The sequence below is a fragment of the Macaca thibetana genome, chromosome 10 (assembly GCF_024542745.1).
Source record: "Macaca thibetana thibetana isolate TM-01 chromosome 10, ASM2454274v1, whole genome shotgun sequence".
NCBI lineage: Eukaryota > Metazoa > Chordata > Mammalia > Primates > Cercopithecidae > Macaca > Macaca thibetana.
Window position 1 is genome coordinate 92,228,735 of NC_065587.1, and position 18,362 is coordinate 92,247,096.

General features: G+C 45.0%; 1 pseudogene; it reads right to left on the reverse strand.

Annotated features, from left to right (window-relative positions):
- Positions 1 to 3,361: 3,361 nt before the first annotated feature.
- On the reverse strand, positions 3,362 to 6,685 carry LOC126929314 (putative cystatin-9-like protein CST9LP1; annotated as a pseudogene).
- Between the last annotated feature and the right edge of the window lie 11,677 nt (positions 6,686 to 18,362).

Below are 18,362 nucleotides of genomic sequence, written 5' to 3' on the forward strand. Positions count from 1 at the left end.
ACCTGCACTCTCTAACATCTGCCAGCAGCTGAGCTCTTGGGTGGGGGGCAGGTGAAGTGGCGTTCTTCATGGCCCCACCCAACCTTGGGCCCCCTTCTTTCCGTGTGCTCGCAGCATTGTGGGGACACTGTGAGAGCAGTTCTTGTTCCATTATTTCCCCGCCTCAGGAAGGGGATCCTTACGCTGCTAGCTCCGCACCTGAGAACACATGTCTCTCATCTACCGCTGCCTTCATCCCCAAGCTCTGTGGGTATGCAACCTGTCCTTCTGGGGCACTTGGTCTCCCTTGCTTCTTGGCTTGAGCTGGCCAGCCCTACGTGGTCGCGTGAGCAGCCAATGGAGGAAGATGTTCTTTGCTGAGCCCTGACAGTGTGATTGAACATTGGAGGGACCTGGGTCTTCACACGTCCTGGGCTGCTTGTTTCCATCATACTCATAACATCTGTTGTCTTAGGGCCAACCAAACTCTACTGCCCACATCTAAGGTCAGTTTTGTTGGTGTGATCCGTGCATAGGTTCAGGTTTAGCTCTTCAAAACCATCTGGCCTCTGTTGACCCATTGAGTCAGAGTCAAGATGAAGAATTAAGACCAAGACAGTTCCATTGACTCATGGAATTTTTGAGTTTGTTAACAGCAACATTTTTGTGTGAGCGTGAAAGGAAGTGGAGTGTGTGGACATGGGATCCTGAGACGCCTCTAAATTGTCTCCTTCTCTACCAAGGCTGTGTTAGCCTTGGGCGCACCAGGATGGACACAGACATATATAAAAGGGCTTGATGCAGTGTAGCTTGCCCTTCCACTTTCTGCCACATGAGGACACAGCAGGGAGGCCCTCACAAGATGCTGGCACTTTGGTCCTGGGCTTCCCAGCCTCTAGAGCTGTGAAAAATAAGTTTCTGTTTCCTGTAAATTACCCAGCCTGTGTTGTTCTGTAATAGCAGCATAAACAGAAGAGGACAGTTCCTTTCCTGGGCTCAGCAGGGGCCAGGGAAGAACCAGAACTCCAACTCACAGGAGATATATGGACATGAGGGACTCTGGGTCTTGGGACCTGAAGTGGAGATTTGGAGTGAGTAGGAGTTGTCCTGAGACTACATACAGGGCCAGGACTGACAGCTGGGATGTTTCCTTGTGTATGTATCCTGGCAGTTCCCTGCCCTCCCCAGGCTCCACCCCATCTTCCCTTCCTCTGTCTCAAGGAGAGAGTTTTGGGGAGTCTGCAAAAATCTCCTCACATTTTCCTTGTCACTTTGTGTTCATTATTATACTCAATCTCCCCAGGGCTGTGTCCCAGCCCTGACCCCCTGGGAAAAATGAAAAGTGTCCAGATGTCCCCCAGCAGATGGGAAAGTGGCCACAATGTAGAATAAAGTAGTGTATATGTAGCACATTTTGGAACTAATTTATACTTAGTGTTTTATTCTACTGCCGCTTGTGATTTCAGCTGCAACCATTTGAGGACAGCCAAGCAGAGGTTGCCATCTTTATATAATGACTCAGGGACAGCAGATGAGAGATTAGGAGCTGAGGGGTGCAGGGTTAAATGAGAACTCACATTTCTGGGGAAGGACGAAGCTAGTGATACTACACTACAATCTGTGCCCCTTTTCCTTCCTGGGGTTGGGGTCCAGGGATGCTACTGACCAGATGTTCCCAGCATGTCTCTGGTCTCAGCCTCTGGCACAAAATTTGCTCAGGGGCCCACCTCATGGCTACACTCAACATCTACGAACCCAATTTCCTGATTCTTCACTGCACAGATTCCTGAAGGAAGAGAAGTATAGCTATCTCCAGGAGCAAGGGCAGACAGGCAAGGCAAACTGGGAGAGTTCTTTCCAAAGGAACAGGGCCCGCAATGCGAGACCTGTCCTCTAATTAGGCCTGTGCACCTGGGTCATGTCGTGCATGATGTAGAGTCTGGAAAACGAATAAAAATCAACACATGTCCCAGAAATTGTGGATGTCCATTTCTTGGGGATGCAGAAAACTGTTAAAGACACACACATGTAGTCTGAGTCAGGCAGGAATTAGTGCATCCTCCCAGGGACCAGTGCCTTGGAGTGGGCTCCTCTCCCCTTGCTCCATGAGGGACGGCTGTGCTCCCAGAGGGTCCTGAGCCAGGACCCCCCCTCACCTCAGGGGGCTCACTCCCCATGAGACCCTGTCCTGGGAGCTGCCTCAGAATTGGTTCTCGAATGGAATGAGTGGGGTGGATTGTTGGGAGGACACTTGTTGGAATCACGGTGGATAAAGCACCTCCTCTGAGCTTCCTTCTGCTGATGGAGTCAGGGTCAAGAGAAGGACCAAGGGTGGGAGCAGACAGGAGAGGTGGTGGGAGGGTCTCAAAGGAAAATCTGCTCAAGTCTGGAGCAAGGCAGGGCAGGGCTGTGTGGGTTCTAGAGAACCACCCACCAGATGGGACAAAGTGCAGCAGCTGTGCCCACCTCAGTGCTGGCAGGCTGCAGGGAGGTCTCCGGGCCTGGGTCACCCCTCTGCTTTGCCTGAACACCCACAGTCTAGGGGCCACGCTCCTAGCATCTCTATGGAGGCCACGTGCCAAGATGATAGTCCAAACGCACCACAGGTATTGTGTTGGGTCCCCCCAGGCGGACCCTGAAACGCAGACTGGTGGGTGCAGGTGGTTTATCTGGAGGTGATCCCAGGAGGCACAAGTGAGAAAGGGAGATGGAGAAGGAAAACACAAGGTGTCTGTTCTCGATGGGTTACTCTGGGGCCGGGGGCGTTCATTCTGCTGGGGAGCTCTGAGAACCATGTGGCACACACCTCTGAATCGGGGGTCTGGAGTCTGGGAGACTGGGACATTCACTTGCCTCCCTCCTGAAGATGGAGTGTGACTCTCAGACTTGACCTTAGGTGTTGGCAACCATGGCCCGAGGACCAAAAGCAGCCCAGTCTGCTTGTCTCCATGTGTAAACAAAGTCTTGTTGGAACACAACTGCTCTTATTTGTTTTTGCATTGCCTATGGCTGCTTTCAATATACAAAGGCAGTGCTGGGTGACTGAGAAAGTGACTATAAGCCTACAAAGATCAAATTAGTTACTCTTTAAATCTTTGCAGAAAATACATGCTGAAGCCTGGTCTGGGAGATGTGGACAGGGTGTCCATAGCTGCTGGCTATTCTCAGCTAATACACTAGGTATACATGGACCCTGAGCATTAGTGCCAATGTCACATGTGCTGTGTGGGATCCCGAGTCCCTGTCCTGCTCCATGTGCACATCCGGTGCCCTGGGAGGCCACCCTCACTGCCCCTCTGCAGCCTGCAAGGGGCCCTGAGATGGCAGCTCAGACGCACCTTAGCTGTGCCTCTGGAAGCGGCTCAGGAGGCCCAACAGGGGAGAAAAACTTACCCCTGAGAGCCCAGGAGGCTGCCCTGCTGAGAATAACTCCATCAACTGCCCAGGCCCCTCCCTCCAGAATCACGGCACACAAAGCTTCTTAAAATGCCAATTGTTAAGATGTATACCAGATGATGAACTTAGACAATGAAGAATTTCTAAAATACCTCAGCATGAACTCCTAACACGTGGAAAGTAAGAACGCACAAGCACAGAGCTGCTCAGGCACTGAAGGGCCATGCTGAGGAACTGCCGATGTGCTGGAAAAGAGAGGACAGCATGTGGCCAGGCCCATGGCTAGGACCCACTCAGGAATGCCCGCCTGAGCATGTCTTGTTCCAGAGGTCAAACCGTGTCCTCCAGGGCTCTATTCCGATGGTGAAGAAGCAGGTGCGGGTCTGAGGGAGCAAGCACAGGAAGGGACAGTGGGTGGGGGCTTGGGACGCAGAAGCTTGTGGCTTCTGCTATCAACACAGGTTCCATCTCAATCTTGCCCATTCCCAGGGCTGGGCTCTGGCCCCCAAGTATGGCCCTCCAGCCTGAGTTCTGGGCTGTTCCAGACTTTCAGGGTGATCTGTGGCTCCCTCCTGACAAGGAACACCTACATTAGCACCCTCCTCCCCAGCCAGCAGCCTCCAGGGAAACCCAGGCTGTCCAGTGTCTTTCACCCTCCAAGAACAGCATGGCACCCTCCATTCCAGAGGGAGCTGCTCTCAGATTTAAACAATTACTTAACCTATTACCTAATCCTCTGATAAGCAATGCTAGATGTGTCGTGCACAGTGTCAGGGTTCATTATGTCCTTGTCCCCAGGGCAGGCACTGCAGCTCAGCAGGAGCCAGGACAGGACCAGGGAAAGAGGGCAGTAGGGCCCCTCCTCAGCCTCCGCCTGCCTCAGACTCTGGGTCAGGGGAGGGGGGCCCTGAGAACCGCGCACTCAGAGAGAGGTGACGTTGGATCCCCACCAGGCTCTTTCTTCAAAAAGCAGAGGAAGGCTGGGGAGGAAGACCAGAGAGAGGACAGCCTCTACTCAGGGCTAGGAGACTAGGACCCCAGTGGGCAAGAGCAGTCGGAAGGCCATGTGCCCTGGGTGCAGGCAGCTGCAGTGGCGTGACATGGCAGAGTCAGGAAACTCAGATTGGCCAGGAGCCTGCAAGTGGACCCCTGGCTGCCTGCCCCTCTATGCTCCCCACTAAGGCACGAGCAGAGCAACCTGGTAGAGGCTGCTGCGGGCTCACTCCTCTATGTCTCTTTGTCAGTTGCGCCCGTGCCCACACCACGCCCCATGTGGCATCCACAGCTGTGTCCAGGAGGGAAGCGGTGTCTTGTCTTACATCGTTCAGCTCTGGGCTCTCTTGAAAAGGGCAGTTGTCAATGTCATCTTCAAATTTCCCGCACGTGGTTCGGCCCAGTTGCAGATTCATGGAGAATGTCATCTTATCGTAACCCTGTTGAATAAAAAAAAGATTAAAGTGGACAGACTCTTTGAGTTGCTCATAGGTAACTCCTTGTGAAGATGTGACCTTGTAGGAAGAGGCTTCGACACTCCCCTCTATTAGGGAGCTCGCACATGGGCCTGGCATCAGCTCACTGGAGGTAAAACCCCAGAGACCTTCTCTAGACTGAGGAGTTAAGAGCAAACAGCAAATATGTGTGGTGGGTCCTGGGACAGACACAGCCTGTCAAACCCTATTAATGCATCCTCTATGTCCAGCTTCACCTCCTTGTCTCCCATGATGAGACCCGGCTTCACTCCCAGCAGGCATGTGAGCCTGCAGCTGCATTTTCAGAGGACACGTGCTGCACGCTCGGGAATGTGTTAGCTCTCTATGAGTTTTCAGGGTAACCTCAGCCCTGCGGCAGAGGGAGCCTCATCTAGAGTGTGTTGTCCAACCTTCCACCTGACCTCCAGCAAGAGGAATGCAAGAATGCCGCCCAGCGCTCCCACTACACACAGGCACACACCCTGGGGACAATGGCTTTCAGAAACACCATCTGCCCTGTTGCAAAGTGCACTCTGAAATTCTCCTCGCTCTCCTTCCCACTCCATTTCATTCCACGCCATAGACTCCCTCCCCATGCATGCATTCCTCTCAGCCCCTCAACTGACTCTGGGATTGCCACATCCGGGCAGCCACGTGGAAGGCTCCACACCAGAGGGCGGGGGGCAGGGAACCAGCCAGGGCCTTGCACAGAGTCTTCCCAGAGCTTAAGCTCTGTGCAGCACTGGAGTCCCCCTGCCCTTCTTTCAGGCTCTTGGTGCTGACAAAGGAAGAGCAATGCTCCTTCTCCCTCTAAACCAGAAGTTCTCCACTAGGAGGGCATTTTATTTGTTCATGCCTGCAGCCCAGATGAACTACACATTCCTGAATCATTTAATGATTCCATTAAAAGGAGAACATTTTAGGATTAAGGACCATGGACTGAGGAAGAGTGTAACACAATGTTCAATTCATTAAGTGTGGACGCAGCAAGGAGCCCAGAGCAGGTGGAAATCAGAACACTGACCTCACCACGGCCTCCCGGGGCTGATGGTGCTTCTTTTTTACTTCTGAATTATCAGCTCTCTTTGTCTCTCTGTCTCTCCTTCTGTTTCTTTCTGCCTATCTGTCTCTGTCTCTGTCTTCCCTTTCTTTTACTCTGATTATCTCTTTTCCTAATTATCTATTTTTAAATTTCTTTGAAATGTTTCTCAGTTTCTGTCTGTGGACATTTTTTTGTGCGACCCATTTCCTCACCTGATGCATCATTTGCTGAGTTTTCCTTATTTTGAGGTCATTCTTCAGTTAAGTGATGCCATAAAAATCATGGAGGATGAATAATATATCTAGTATTGAGTAGATCTAGACTCAAAAAATTATGATGTATATCTTTCATAAAGACAAAAAGCAAATTTCTGAGGTTGTATTTTACACAAGTTTAGACTACAAATGGTGAACCAAGAGTCCTGGTTAAGCCCTGCCACACACGCTCCCACCCCTGCCCATCACTCAGCAGCCTGTGCTGGACACTAGGGAAGAAGATGATGTGGTCACCAACCTGCTCCTTCCAGGAATCCAGGACACGCACCAGCTTGTAGGCATACCAGTCCTTGCTCTGCTGGTTGAATGTGTACACGGCAAACTCCAGGGTGGGAGGGAGATACACAGCAATTTGTTTTTGGTCATTCCACTCCTCTTCCTCTTGGAAACGCCAAGCATAGGTAACCAGGAGCTAGAAGCTGAAGAGAAGCAGCAGTGGCACCCACGACAGAGCCATGCTCTGCGGCAGACTCAACATGGCGCAGGGCCCAGCAAGCACCCCTGCCTCTAGCCTTCCCAGCCTGGACCCCGCAGGAACCAACTGCACACAGTTCTGGCCCTTAAACTCTTGAGCTCAGGCGGAAACTCCTCCCTCCAGGCCTCATCTCTGGCATTACAATCTGTCCCTCCCAAATGTGGCTTCACCTCCTCCAGAAAAAGCTGTTTCCATCATCTCTTGTCCAGGGAGAAGTAACAGCAACCACGGGGGTGGGTTAGAAAGATCAGGGACCCCAGGGGGCACGAGCAGGGCATGAGGTCCAGCCACCACTGCTCCCTAGTGCCTCAGTGGGCTAGAGGAGAGCACCCACTTCCTTGGGTGTCCCAGGGTCAGACGCTGAAATAAGAACAGAAGGGCAAGGGGTGTGAGTGGAAGGTGATCCCTGGACATGCCAGTGGGGTGGGGAAGCAAAACCAGACGCGTCAAGGACTAAAAGAGGAGCTGCCGGGAGCAAAAGAGCTGTGAGTGAACAGAAGGCATGGCTGCACGGGAACTCATAGGAAGGCTCCACAGCACCTGCCTGAGTATCAGCAACCTGATGCTCTAGGGCTCTGGGGCTGACGGTGAAGACTGCTCTTGGGCATCCTTCATGGCTGCTTTAAAGCTTAGGACCTGCTGCACTGGCAGAGCAACCTCCCGACAAAGAACTTGGGAATTATTAGTACAGGTGCTTGCAGTTGGATTCAGCCACTGGAGATACAAGTTTGGCAAAGTTGGGGGATGGTCCCAGGAACCCCACATTGCTGGAAGTCAGCGATAGAGGAGGGGGCTGGGGACAGAAACAATGCCATGCATTCAGCACCAGGTCACTTTCTCCTGAGCATAGCTGGACATAGATATGACCTGTGCTGAGCTCTGACCTTGGATGTGGCGGCCGTGAAGGACGATGTGCCCAAGCCGAGTATACTCCCATGAGCTGGTGCATACCCTTCCTTCCCAGGCCTGCAAGATGGAGGGAGCATCCAGGTGGGACTCGGAGTCTATGGATGGTACTCACAGGAGTGGGTCTCAGCAGAGTTGCCTGCAGCACAGTCCTCACCCTCTGGCTGACCCTCTCAGCCCTGAGTCATGAGTGACAAATGCCATTTCATGCTTCCACCCCCTGAGATCCTTGTTGTCCCTTCCAGCAGCTGGCAGAACTTAATGAATTCACCTAGGTTCTACCAGAGATGCAAGGGGTTGGGGTTAGTGGTGGAGGGATGGTCCTAGACTTGGAGACCTGAGACCCAGTCCAGCTGTACCAGGAGCTGATTCTGCACCTTCGCCCTTCCCTGAACTTCCTGGGCTTCACTTGTCCACTCCTCAGATGGGCGTAGCATCGTCCATCCAGCCTCCAGAGGCTTGTTGCTTACTGGACAAATTGTCCTCATGGAGTCACAGTGCTGTGATAATTGCGAATCTGTATGCTTAGATTGGCAATTGTTCTGCACTGGCAGTTCCTTTCCTTATCTCTGCTGAGGGTACATCTGGACCGTGCACATTTGACATTTCTCCCCAGTGTCCAGGCCTGGACCACAGCCTGGGGAAGGAATGAAGGCAGGGCTCAACACTGCCACCGAGGCTGACAGCAAAGTGCAGACTCTGGGAGGTATTCTCACCACTGTGATGACTCAGTGCACCTGCGTATCTCTCCAGAGGGGAGCACAGATGAAGGAGGCCAAGGCACAGGACAGAGAGGGGCGCAGAGGGAGGGCGGGCAGGGGCCCTGGAGACAGGCACAGTCTGGCTTCCTTCCCATGCTCTCTCCAGAGCCCCACCTGGGTCCTCCCTCACACTCTCCTCACCCACCTGGAGCACCCTACCCATCTGCACCATGTACTCTGCATCTCCTTGATCTTCATATTGTATTTTGACTGTTTCTGTATTAATTCACTTAGCATAATGACCATTAGCTTCATCCATTTTCCTGCAAGTGATATAATTTTGTTCCTTTTTTATGACTGTGTAGTATTCCATGGTGTATATGTACCACTTTTTCTTTATCAGATACACTGTTGATGGGCAATTTGGTTGATTCCATGTCTTTGCTATGGTAAATAGTGCTGCAATGAACAAAGACTGTATGTGTCTTCTTGGTAGAATGATTTATTTTCCTTTGGTTACATACCCAGTAATGAGATTGCTGGGTCAAATGGTCATTCTACTTTTAGTTCTTTGAGAAATTGCCAATTGCTCTCCACAGTGGCTGAACTAATTTACATTCCCACCAACAGTGTGTAAGTGTTCCCTCTTCCCTGCAGCCTCGCCAACATCTGTTGTTTTTTGACTTTTAAATATTAATCATAGCCACTCTGACCAGTGTGAGATGATATCTCATTTTGTTTTCTTTTTTAACTTTTATTTTAGGTTCACGGGTACATGGACAGGTTTGTTTTATACGTAATTTGCCTCTTAAGGGGTTTGGCGTACAGACTGTTTCATCACACAAGTAATAATCACAGTACCTGACAGGTAAAGTTTTTTATCCTCACTCTCCCCTGGCCTTCCACCCTCCACCCTCAGGTATTCCCTTATTCCTTTCTTTGTGTTGATGTGTACTCAGTTCTCACTTATAGGCGAGAACATGTAGTATTTGGTTTTCTGTTCCTGTATTAGTTCGCTTAGGATAATGGCCTCCAGCTCCATCAATGTTGCTACAAAGGACATGATCTTACTATTTTTTTATGACTGCATAGTATTATTTACTGTGTATGTACCATATTGTCTTTATCCAGTCTACTGCTCATGGACATTTAGGTTGATTCCCTGTCTTTGCTCTTGTGAATAGTGTTGTGATGAACATGCACGTGCATATGTCTTTATGGTAGAATGGTTTATATTCCTTTCTCTGTATACCCAATAATAAGTTTTCTGGTTTGAATGGTAGTTCTGCTTTGAGTTCTTTGAGAATTCACCAAATTGTTTTCCACAAAGACTGAACTAATTTACATCCCTACCAGCAGTGTATAAGTGCTTTCTTTCTTCTACAACCTTACCGGCATCTGTTGTTTTGTTTTGTTTTTTTAATTTTTGGTAATAGCCATTCTGACTGGTGTGAGATGGTATCTCATTGCAGTTTTGATTTGCATTTCTCTAATGATTGGTGATGTTGAGCATTTTTTCACATGCTTGTTGTCCACATGTATGTCTTCCTTACAGAAGTGTCTGTTCATGGCCTTTGCCCACTTTTTAATGGGGTTATGCATTTTTTTTCTTGTAAATTTGTTTAAGCTCCATATAGATGCTGGCTATTAAACCCTTGTCCAAAGCACAGTTGGCAAAATTTTTCTCCCATCCTATAGGCTCTGTGTTTACTCTGTTGATAGTTTCCTTTGCTGTGCAGAAGCTCTTGCTTCAGTTTAATTAGATCCTATTTGTCAATTTTTGCTTTTGTTGCCTATGCTTTTGGTGTCTTCATCATGAAATCTTTGCCAGTTCCTATGTCCAGAATGGTATTTCAGAGGTTGTCTTTCAGGGTTTTTATAGTTTTGAGTTTTACATGTAAGTCATTAATCCATCTTGAGTTGATTTTTGTATATGGTGTAAGGAAGGGGTTCAGTCTCAATCTTCTGCATGTGGCTAACTACTTACCCCAACACCTGTTATTGAATAGGGGGTTCTTTTTCCATTACTTGTTTTTTCAGCTTTGCTGAAGATCAGATGATTGGAGGTGTGTGACCCTATTTCTGGGCTCTCTATTCTGTTCCAATGGACTATGTGTCTGTTCTTGTACCAGTACTATGTTGTTTTGGTTATTGTAGCCCTGTAGCATGGTTTGACATTGGGTAACATGATGCCTCCAGCTTTGTTCTTTTTGCTTAAAATTGCCTTGGCTATTCAGGCTCTTTTTTGGTTTCATATTAATGTTAAAATAGTTTTTTCTAGTTCTGAGAAGTATGTCTTTGGCAGTTTGTTGGGAATAGCATTGAATCTGTACATTACTTTGGGCAGTACAGCCTTTTTATTAATATTGATTCTTCCTATTCATGAGCATGGAATATTTTTTCATTTGTTTGGGCCATCTCTGATTTCTTTGAAAATTTTTTTGTAGTTCTCATTGTAGAGATCTACAATGTAGATCTTTGCTGTATTCCGAGGTATTTTATTCTCTTTGTGGCAATTGTGAGTGGGATTGTGTTCCTGATTTGGCTCTTGGCTTAGCTCTTGTTGGTGTATAGAAATTCTAGTGAATTTTGTACATTGATCTTGTATCCTGAAACTTTGCTAAAGTTGTTTATTAGCTGAAGGAGCTTTTGGACTATGAGGTTGTCTAGATATAAAAGAATGTCATCTGCAAACAGAGATGGTTTACCTTCCTCTCTTCCTATTTGGATGCCCTTTATTTCTTTCTCTTGCCTGATTGCTCTGGCCAGAACTTCCCATACTATGTTGAATAGGAGCGAGGAAGAGGGCATCCTTGTCTTATGCTGGTTTTCAAGGGGAATGCTTCTAGCTTTTGCCCATTCAGTATGGTGTTGGCTGTGGGTTTGTCATATATTGCTTTTATTATTTTAAGTTATGTTCCTTCAATACGTATTTTATTGAGAGTTTTTAACATGAATGGATGTTGAGTTCTATTGAAAGCCTCTTGTGCATATATTGAGATAATCATTTGGGTTTATATATTTTTTGTTCTGCTTATGTGATGAATTACATTCACCAATTTGTGTATGTTGAATCAAACTTGCATCTCAGGGATAAAGTCTACTTAAGTGTGATGGACAAGCTTCTTGATGTACTGGCAGATTTGGTTTACTAGTATTTTGTTGAGGATTTCTGCATCTATGTTCATCAAAGATATTGGCCTGAAGTTTTCTTTTTTTGTTGTTATTGTGTTTCTGCCAGGTTTTGGTATCAGAATAATGCTGGACTCATAGAATGAGTTAGGGAGGAGGCTCTCTTCTTCAATGTTTTGGAGCAGTTTCAGTGGAAATGGTATCAGCTCTTCTTTATACATCTGGTAGAATTCAGCTGTGAATCTGTTTGGTCCTAGGTTTTTCCTCATTGGTAGGCTTTTTATTACTGTCTCAAGTTTGGAACTTGTTATTGGTCTGTTCAGGGATTCGATTTCTTCCTGGTTTGATATTGAGAGGTTGTACGTTTCCAGAAATTTATTCATTTCCTCTAGGTTTTCCAGTTTGTGTACATAGAGGTGTTTGTAGTAGTCTCTGAGGGCTTTTTGTATTCTTATGGAGTTGTCGGTAATGTCCTCTTTGTCATTTCCGATTGTGTAATTCACATCTCAATTATATTCAGTTTAACTCTGATTTTGGTTATTTTTTGTTTTCTGCTAGTTTTGAGATTGGTTTGCTCTTGTTTTTCTAGTTCCTCTTGGTCTGATGTTAGCTTGTTAATTTGAAATTTTTCTAACTTTTTGATTGGGATGTTTAGTGCTATAAACTTTCCTCTTAACACTGCTTTAACTGTGTCCCAGAGATTCTAGTATGTTGTATCTTTGTTCTCACCAGTTTCAAAGAATTTCTTGATTTCTGCCTCAATTTCATTGTTTACCCAAAAGTCATTCAGGAGCACGGTGTTTAATTTTCATCTAATTGTATAGTTTTGAGTGATCTTCTTAGTATTGATTTCTATTTTTACTGCACAGCGGTCTGAGAGTGTGGTTGGTATGATTTTCGTTTTTTCAATATGTTGATAATTGTTTTATGGCTGATTGTGTGGTCAATTTTAGAGTATATCCATGTGCAGATGAGAAAAATGTGTGTTCTGGTTTTTTTGGGGTGGAGAGTTCTGTAGATACCTGTTACGTCTATTTGGTTGACAGTTGAGTTCAGGTCCCAAATATCTGTATTAGTTTTCTGCCTCAATAATCTGTATGATGCTGTCAAATGGGTTTTGAAGTCTCCCACTATCATTGTGTGGTTATGTAAGTCTTTTTGTATGTCTCTAATAACTTGTCTTATGAATTTGTGTGCTCCTGTGTTGGGTGCATATATATTTAGGATATTTAGGTCTTCTTGTTGAATTTAACCCTTTAACATGATGTAATGCCCTTCTTCTTCTTTTTTTTTTCCTGAATGTTGCTGTTTTAAAGTCTGTTTTGTCTGAAATTAGACTAGTAACCCCTCCTTTCTTCTAATTTCTGTTTGCTTGATAGATTTTTCTCCAATCCTTTACTTTCAGCCTATTGGTGTTATTGCATGTGAGATAGGTCTCTAGAAGACAGCATGACATTGGGTATTGCTTTTTTATCCAATTTGCTACTCTGTGCCTTTTAATTGGGGCATTTAGCCCGTTGACATTCAAGGTTAATATTTATATGTGTGGATGTGATCCTGTAATTATGTTGTTAGCTATTTATCATGCAGACTTGATTGTGTATTTGCTTTATAGTGTCAATGGCCTATGTACTTAGGTGTGTTTTTGTGCTGTCTGGTAATGGTCTTTCCTTTCCATATTTAGCACTATCTTAAGGAACTCTTGTAAGGCAGATCTAGTGGTAATCAATTCCCTTAGCATTTGCTCTTCTGAAAAGGATCTTGTTTCTCTTTCATTTATGAAACTTTGTTTGGCTGGATATGAAATTCTTGGTTGAAATCTTTTTTTTAAGTGCTGAATATAGGCCCCCATCTCTTCTGGCTGGTAGGGTTTCTGCTGAATGGTCCACTGTTAGCCTGACGAAGTGTTCTTTGTAGGTGACCTGCCCCTTCTCTCTTGTTTTATGAATTTGGGTGCTCCTGTGTTGGGTGCATACATATTTAGGATAGTTATGTCTTCTTGTTGAATTGTCTTGTATAGTATCTCACAACGGTTGCTTTTAACACTTTTTTCTTTTGCTTTGACCTTGGAGAATCTGATGACTATGTGTCTTGGGTATGGTCATCTTGTATAGTATTTGCAAGAGTTCTCTGCATTTCCTGGGTTTGAATGTTGGCCTCTCTAGTGAAGTTGGAAAATTTTTCATGGAAGACATCCTGAAATATGTTTTTCAATTTGCTTGTTTTCTCTTCCTCTCTTTTGTGGATGCCAATGAGTCTTAAATTTGGTCTCTATATAATCCCATATTCCTCAGAGGTTTTGTTAATTCTTTTTTATTCTCTTTTCTTTATTTTCGTGTGCTTGATTTAATTTGGAGAACCAGTCTTCAAGTTCTAATATTCTTTCATCAGCTTGGTCTATTCTGCTGTTAATAGTTGTGATTGTATTATGAAGTTCTTGAAGTGAGTTTTTCAACTATATTAGCTCTGTTTTGTTCTTTCTTAAACTGGCCATTTGGTCTTTCAGCTTCTGGATCATTTTGTTGTATCCCTTAGATTGCTTGGATTAGGTTTCCACTTTCTCCTGAATCTTGATGATTTTCATTCCTATTCATATTCTGAATTCTAAGTGTGCCATTTCAGACATTTCAGGCTGGTTAAGCATCATCACTGGGGAACAAGCACAATCCTTTGGAATTAATAAGACATTCTGGCCTTTTGACTTACCAGAGTTCTTGCACCAGTTCTTTATCTTCTCTGTGGGCTGATGTTCCTTCAGTCTTTGAAGTTGCTGTCCTTTAGATGGGGTGCTTTTCTCTTATCTTTTTTGATGCCCTTGGGTTTTTGATTGTGTTATAAGGTGGATTCAGTCACCTGGTTTCCTTTCTCAGCACCCCTGGGCTGCATACACCTTTCTAACCCCTTGAGGTTAGAAAATTGCTGCGCTGGAGGGGCTGAGGTGTTCCCAGTCAGTTAGCCACAGCAGTCCAGTGAATTGTTCTGGCCAAAGATCTTTGTTGAGGTGGTGGCAACAGGATCCATGCTCACCTGTGTGTGCCAGCATTGCAGCAGCATGGCAGGGTGCACGTGTATCAGCTGGAATACAGCACTGGTGGGATCAGGGTGGCAGCATTCCTGCATGCATACAGAGGCATGGTAAGGGTGAGGAGCTGGTGAAAGTAGGTTTGCTGGCTTCTGTGCACACACTTGCACCAGTGGTGGCAGTGGCGTGGCAAGGGCAGGGCTGCCAACATCTGTGTGCTTGTTTGTGCCATTGGTGGCAGTTTGACAGGGTACCCATGCATCAGCAGTGGTGAGTCATTGGGATGTGTATACATGGCAGCAGTGGGGTGGCGGGGTGTGTGCACATCAATGCATAGGCAGGAGATTGGAGGGAAAATCTGCCCATGAGTGCTGGCAAAGCAGTGAAAAGATCAAAGTGAGCAGAAGCCATCAAAGTGGTAGGGGAATGCTGTAGCAGAAAGAAGTTGCAGGTGGGTGGGGACCAGACTGCTGAAGCTCTCCAATGGTCAGGTGCAGCCTACCAGTGAAGGAGCTATGATGAGAGCACCAGGGAAGCACTCTGGTTGGGTATCAGAGCTGCAAGCAGGCATGGCCGGACTGGCCCCATCTCATGGACGAGACCATCCAGCTCTGTCCAGGTCTAACAGTCACTTTAAGACTAATGTCTGCTAGAGGAGCATGACTAGCTTTGGAGGATAAGCACCCCTGACTGTGCTCCACTACAGATGTTCCCATACCAAGCTCTCTCAGATCCACATAGGCTGAATTTCTGCCCCTGCCACCTCTCTAAGCAGCTACTGTCTCTGCCAAGTCCCTGCCATGTCAAGTGTCTGTGGGGGTCTTGGGGTTTCCCACTGCTAGGATTCTGGTCTCCCATGGTGGGAGTGGGCCACTCCTCACCTATTCAACTCACCCCTTCCCTATGAGTCACTTGGGGCCAGGAATGAGTCTGGGTGATTGGCAGTCTTTTCCAGCATTCACAGTTTCCTTTAACATTCAGCCCAACATCTCCATCCTCCCTCCATCTACTGTCAATGCCTTCCTTCTGAAGATCTGCTCAAAGATTGCCAGTCTTCCCAATGTCCCAGTCTCTTGGTAGAGGATGTTCCTTCTGGCTGCATCTAGTCAGCCATCTTGGCTTCTCTCTTCATTGTGGTTTTGATTACCCTGATGACTAGTAATGTTGAACTTTTTTTTATTTTTGTTGGCTGTTTGTATGTCTTCCTTTGGGAAGTGTCCATCCATGACCTTTGCCACACTGGGTTTTTGAGTTTCCATTTTGTAGGAATTTGCCAGTAGAGGAGGGGAGTGGAGTTAGGGAGAAATAGCAAATGAGATGGAGAGACATAGACAGAATGAGATCCCAAGGATAGCCAAGCTGCATCCATTAGGTGGTCATCAGTGCCTTTTAGTGACCACACAGTCTTCGCAGTTCAGTGGCCACAGTTTCTGTGTGGAGATGCTGGGTTCTAGAAGGAGGCTTTCACAGCCTCCAAATCTAGTAATAAATGGGGCTCTGAAAAGACGGAATAATGTACTCTTTCGAGACAAAACTTAAGCTTTGTCCCTGTGAAACATGCCTCCAGCATTTATCTGCAGCTACACGTATACTTCAGAGAGGATAAGAATTCTCTGAAGACATGTTAAAAACCAAATATCTACCCCTCCACTTCCAATACCCCCAGGAATCTGACCCACTAAGTCTGAGCAAGGCCAAGGAATATTCATTTCCTACCAGAACCCAGGGAATGGACATGGTTCTGGTCCCTAGACTATACTTTGGGTAGTCCAGTTTCAAAATCCTTCTTTGAGATGTGGATACAGACCAAACCAGAAGTGACAAGTAATTCACCTTGAAGGACATGGAGGTGGAGGATGGGAGTGCCAGTGGCTTTGGGGAGACAAACAGAATTGGGGAAGGGTTCAGAACACCATGCCTGGTGACAAAGATAAAGGATTTCTAGACCCAGATGTCAGTCACCAGGATGATACCTCTGGAAAGGAAAGAGTCTGCTTTAAAGCTGTGAGCTGACTATCTCCACAGTGGCCTTCCCAGTAGCTACAACTGTGAGACTCACATTTACATTTTAGTCAATGCCCAGAATTGACTGTTTAAAGTTTTCTGATTTTAGCTATTATGAAGACTGTTGTGCTGAACATGTCATTTATATGTATTTGCATGTATGACTGATTGTTTCTTCCTTGGAGACAGAGTTCTCAGAAGTTGAATTACTCGATTTTCTTAACTTCTTTATTTTTATTTTTAAATTTAATTAGTTATTTTAATTACCAAATAAAAATTGTATATATACACATGCATATACACATGAACATATACATACAGAAACACATAAATATAGTATAGAATGTAATGTTTTAAAATATGTGTGCCTTGTGGAATGGCTATACCAAGATAACTAACATATGCATTACCTCACATACTCATCATTTTTTGTGTGTGGTGAGAATAAATCTAATCTATTAACAATTTTTTAGTATAAAATAAATTGTTATTAATTATAGTTATCATTTTCTAGAATAGTTTTCTCAAATTTATATCTTCTAACTGAAATTTTGTTTTTTTTGATGAGCATCTCTCTAATCTCAGTTTCTCTCTTCCCTATCCCTACAGCCTCTGATAACCACCATTCTACTCTCTGCTTCTCTGATTCTTACTTTTTAAGAGTCCATATATAAGTAAGATAATGTGGCTTTTGTCTCCATGTGCCTAGTTATTTTACTTAACATAATGGCCTCCAGGTTCATCTATGATTTCACGAATGAGAGAATTTCCTTTCCCTTAAAGGATCAATAATATTCTATCTTGTATATGCACCACATTTTCTTTATCCATACATCCATTGATGGACACTTAGGTTGATTCTATGTGTAGGTTATTGTGAATAATGCTGCAATGAACATGGAAGTGCAGATATCTCTTTGACAGACTGATTTTATTTCCTTTGGATATGTACCCAGTATTGGGATTGCTGGATTATATAGTAGTTCTATATTTAAGTTTTTGAGTAACAGCTATACTTTTATCCATAATGGCTGTATTAACTTGCATTTCCAGCAACAATGTGCAACAATTCCTTTTTTCTCCAAATCTTTGCCAACATTTATCTCTCATCTTTTTGATAATATTCATTCTAACATATTTGAAGTGGCATCTTATGGTTTGATTTATTAATATATTTCCCTGATGGTGAGTGATGCTGAGCATTTCTTCATATATTTGTTGGTCATTTTTGTGTCCACTTTTGATAAACGTGTACTTATATTCTTTGTCCATTCTTCAATTGGGTTATTTGTTTTCTTGCTATTGAGTTGTTTGAGTTTCTTATGTATTTTGAATATTCATTTCTTATCAGATGAATCATTTGTAAACATTCTCCCTCCATTCCGTAGGTTGTCTCTTCACCCTGTTAATTGTTTCCTTGCCTGTGCAGAAGCTTTTTCATTTGATGTAATTCCACTTTTGCTATTGTTGCATGTGCTTTTATGGTCCAATCCTAAAAATTGTTGCCCAGAAAAAATGTTATAAAGCCTTTCCTCTGTGTTTTCTTGTAATAATTTTACAGTTTTGAGTCTTACACTTAACTGCAAGATCATTTTGAATTGATTTTTGTGGATAGTGTGAGATAAGTGTCTATTTTTTTTTTTTTTTCTGCATAAGGATAGACAGTTTTCCCAACATCATTTCCTGAAGGGACTGTCCTTTTCTCCCTGTGTGTTCTCAGCACTTTTGTCATAAACCAAATGACCGTAGGTGCTTAAATTTATGCCTGGGCTGTCTAATATTTCCTTCAGCCTATGAGTCTGTTTTTATGCCAGTTTCATGTTGTTTTGATTACTCCACCTTTGCAGTAGATTTTGAAATCAGGTAGAGTGATGCTTCCAGTTTTGTTCTTTTTCTTAAGATTTATTTGGCTATTCAGCATCTTTTCTGGTTCTCATACAAATTTAGGATGGCTTTTTCTG